Genomic DNA, 4,781 nt, shown 5'->3' on the forward strand with positions numbered 1-4,781 from the left:
GCAAGTATGGAAGAAAACTAGCAATTGAGACCACAAACTACCTCCGCTTCCCTTTTCAGAAATGAAAGCTGTCCACTTATGTTGATGCATTAGACTTGTCACAGCCACAGTACAAGAAATGGTCAGTTTACCTTGTGTATAGACTGATAAATGCCCCCTCGCTTTTGACCTTATCCTATACATGTGTTCTAACACCTGTTAGATGTGTGTAAATGAGTGTGTGAATGTGCACTTCCGTTGCATGCTTACTTGCCTTGAATTTCCCCTTGAGGGACAAAAAAGTATGAATTGAATGCGACAAATGAGGATGATTTAAAGATTAGACAAATAGCTGCAGGGATGATCTGTGTTATATTTAACTTTATTTATTTATTTTTTTTGTATTTTCTGCCTTTTTGAGTGCAGACTTGATTACTCACTCAGGTTTCCCTTTGACATTTAGTGGTTTCTTTTGATGCACTGGGAGGTACGATCTGGTTGGCACTGAATATACAAAATGATACAGAGCATTGTATTGGCCATTTTTAACCTTTTTGACCTATGACTTTTGAAGATCCACTACTTCACAAGAAAAGAGCAGCAACTGGAGAAGGGACTTGTCAGCTCTTTTGTTCAGCTTTTCTTCCACCTACAGCTCCCTCACTACGAATCCATGGATATTACAAAGGCTGCCAAAATATAATCACATGCACTCTACATTTACAACCACGTTATGAGACAATATGAAATGTGGGCAACTTAAAAACTTGGCAAGCTTTCCAAGCCTTTATGAAGCACCGTTCACTGGGGCATGTTCTTGGGGAAAAAACTAATTTACTTCCAGTTGGGAGCTAGTTACATCCATCAGTACCCCACAATCCGCCTGTTTAAAACCTGATGTTTGGACGACAAAGAAAGCCAGCTGAGTCTAAGTCTTAAATACCTAAATCCACTCATCAGTACAGAGATTACACATTTTAGTGCCTGAGAATATTAAGTCTAGAAGGTGGAACAGTTCTTTCAATCACCTTTATTCTACAATGACAACCAGAAGGACCTTTAATAATCTTTAATGTTAAGAGTGACAGCCTGAAGTATGCTTAATCATCTTTAGTCCAGAATCTAGACTAGAGGACAATCAGAGAGCTCTTCTATCTCATTCAGCCTGAAGTCTAGACAAAGGCATTGTTAAGGATCCTCCATCACCTACAAAAGGCTAATGGAGACATCAGAGAATGTGTTGTGTGACATTTTACAGCTCAGACACGGCATGTGTTGATGCTGCAGGAAACAGAAGCAAATAGTTGAGACTTTTAGGAGTGGAGGAATGTTCTCTTTCACTCAGAGGTGTTTGGAACCTGCCATTAGAGCTAGCGGGCAGATGAGGGAAGCTGATGAGGAAGTGTATTTTACTCTGCTTATGTCTTGTTTTGTTGCTGTCGCCCACTTACCTGGGGAGTCCCATAAAAATGAATAACCCCACATATATACATACAACAAATATATATTGAAATTTTAATATTAAACCTGCATTTTTGCCACAAGGGAGGAATGGATGGAGCTGTAAACACTATTCTGACCTATTATGAAGTTGTGTGTGCCTATTTATTTAGATATTGCCTATCTATTGAAGTGGTATCCATTGTATGATCTTCTTTTATTCTCATTAATATTATTTCACATTAGTATTTTAACACATCTTCTGGAGTGTGCCAATCTTGCATTCCCATCACATACTGAAAATATGTGTATGTGATCAACTGAATCTTTTGGAGAGCAGCATTCAATAACTACCTTCGATAGCTCAGTTGGTAGAGCGGAGGACTGTAGTGGATGTACCAGACAAAGAGGTGATCACAGGAATCCTTAGGTCGCTGGTTCAAATCCGGCTCGAAGGAGTGACTTTTAGGGCCTCCTGTGCACTGCCGAAGTGTCTTTGACCAAGGAACCAAACCTCTAACTTATCGCGCAGCGCCGCTATACGTGGCAGCCCATCACTCCACCATCTCTCCACATTTTCATGTCTATAAGCCCTGCATTTGCATGATTGTATTTCGGGCCTGTGTGTGTAAAATAAAAGTGAAAAAAAATATTTCCCAATTGGGAATTAATAAAGTATATTTTCTTCTTCTTCATTGCGGGGTCCGGTTTCTGCCCACCTGGCGAATGAAAGTCCAATATCCACTCTCCTTTTAGCTGTTTTGGTCCCTACCAACTCCAGAGGGAAATATCTTGCTCTTTAGTTGCTAAATGCTCCACTATGTTCACTCTCTATGTCTTCTGTCTGCTGCCGCAGGTAGTGTACAGTGGGATTTAGAGCTTTTTTGCTGAAAACAAACAATGAGCTGAAATACTGAAAAGCTAAATGCTGAAAAGTTAAATGCTCTGTAAAGGTAGTGCTGCAGAGCTGGCAGATAATCTGCAGTGGGTTTGTCACTTTAAATGAGCCCTTACACATTACACATAGTTATTTGATCCATTTGTAATATACAAATATTGATTAGGACAGCTTTAGGTAATATTTAGGCATAGAAATGATATTTGATTAAAAATGAATGTGCAAGAGTTATGGATATAAGAGATATAGGTGGTTGGATATGAGTAAAACAAATTGAGACGAAATAACAGATGACCTCCAACATGTGTCAAGATATTCAAAGTCTGACATTCAAAACTGAAATCACCAGAAATTACTTCTCAGTCACCCACCACTAACATTGTGTTGCAGGCAAAGTCACACCAATAGGCCTATTTTGTATTTACTTTGAATTCATTTTGCGTTTATGTGTAGCTTTTAATTTCCTTTTTATGTCCCCTAATGGCAGAAAGTTTTAAAAAATCTGTGCATATTATCAGTAAACTAAATTCCTTCTGGTGTTGTGGGTGGAGGTGATTCAGAGGTTCAGCTATCATTTCTGTAGCTTCCCAGCAGTGACCGATCTAAAACTAAAAATGTATTTCGGTTTGAAAGAGCACATCTACAGTGAAATAGACAAATCAGTGGAGAGTAATGCAGTGGCACTTTCCTATTTGGGCTAAAAAAAAAAATCAATGTGCAATTATTTATAGGGCTTGTCTTGTAAAACTTTAAAGCAAATATACTTTTTTGTATGATTTGTATGGTTTCACATCTTGCACTTTGTGTTTCTTGGACAAGCTTTATTTTTCAGATTGTCCCTGTGGAAATAACACCACCATGGAGAACAAGCGCCCCGGGGAACAAGACAGCAGTGTAACACTTTGGAGATTTTACACCATGTAGTGTGGAGGGTGCTACTTTGTCCCCTCACTGCTGCCACAGTGTGAGCTTGTCAAAAGGGCCCCGATGGTGCTGTCTTGTGCATCATTCCTTATTACAACGGATTTCAGACATACAGCCTCCCTCTCTTATGTCCTCACACATACACACAAACACAATGGTCTCAAGGTCTGGTCTTGAAGCCTGCAATGCATGCTGCTCTTCTTTTTCATCAAAAACACCAGACACACTTGTTAATGCACAGACATGGGGACTTTTCTTTCTGCAGCTCTACAATGAATGCAGTTTTGAGGGTAAAAATGAGAAAATATGAAAGGTAAAATCAATTTGGTATCTTTTCATTGATGCAAAGCAGGTGATTTATCATCTTCTTATCACTTTGTGGTACTGCAGGACACCTATTTCTGATGTCAGAACTCTTTATTTCCACCTCACCTGGTCTCAATTCACTTTCAACTGACTTTCAATCTGCGCAGATGAAAATGTCAAATGAAACTACATTTCACACAATAATGATGGAACCTTCACTCTCACTAACTCCCTGTGCCTTTTCGTAGATCCGATAGAAGCGTAGAGTTTTGTAATTTAAAGAAAAAGAATCTGATGAACTCACTGACTTCAAAGTAAATTGACTGTGCAAGAGCAAACTGCGTGAGAGAGAAAAATAACAAGTCGTCAAATTTGGAACTTGACACCAGTGCATTTTTTAAAATTACAATACTTCAGCTCAGATTATCTGTCAATACAGTGTCTCCTCTCTGGAGCTCTGCCCTCCTGCAGCCACAGACACGCCGGCAGCTTCATTTCTGCTGCAGCTGCTGATTTTAACACCTTTCTTTTGCTCCAGTCTCACACAGATTATTATGACTTTTTCAATTTGAAAAGCCCTCTTGGATACGGGTGGAAAGGTGGACATCTAGATAAAGAGTAAGACCAAAGGCTAGATAAACACCAGAAAAAGGAGAGTAAATATTGCACTTACATTTATCAAGTGGCCAGAAACATGATTCCAATGGCATACTAAGTAGCACTTTGTGTTTGTTTCACCTGAAAGTATACGCTGTAGTTTGCACCAAAACATTTCAAATTGGTAATATAGTGGTGGCTGTGCAGGCTACCTATCAGCTTGTGTGTGCTGCTGTCGTGTATCAAAATGATCTTTCTTCAGGAGTAGAAAACAACTTCTCTTCGTTAAGGGGGGGGAAGGGGGTTTTGTATTGTAGTTGTATTTAAGTAATTCCTTGCAAAGATGCGTTGGAATTGGATGACAGTGCTGGCTAGTGCTGTCTCTGTATTTTCCCTGCCCAAAAAGTAGTCCTGGGATAAGAAGGCTTCAAGATTATATTAGTTTTTCAGTTAATCAATTGTGATTAGGTGACCTATATTGATGGACGCTGAAAAAAGTGCGAAACAGCAGAAACAACCAAACAGCACACCCACACCAAGGCTTCGGTTCGTGTAGGACACACCACCACACAACAGGCGTTTCCAGACACTTGCGAGCCACTACATCGATAGGGATGCGACACCTCCACACTACACA

General features: G+C 39.7%; 1 non-coding gene across 1 annotated transcript; it reads left to right on the forward strand.

Annotated features, from left to right (window-relative positions):
* Nucleotides 1-1,772: 1,772 nt before the first annotated feature.
* On the forward strand, nt 1,773-1,877 carry trnay-gua. The gene is made up of 2 exons: nt 1,773-1,809; nt 1,842-1,877. It is a non-coding gene; the product is annotated as a tRNA-Tyr (tRNA).
* Nucleotides 1,878-4,781: the final 2,904 nt, after the last annotated feature.

Source organism: Morone saxatilis, unplaced genomic scaffold (assembly GCF_004916995.1).
Source record: "Morone saxatilis isolate NCDOM2014 unplaced genomic scaffold, NCSU_SB_2.0 Contig22, whole genome shotgun sequence".
In the NCBI taxonomy this organism is placed as follows: domain Eukaryota; kingdom Metazoa; phylum Chordata; class Actinopteri; family Moronidae; genus Morone; species Morone saxatilis.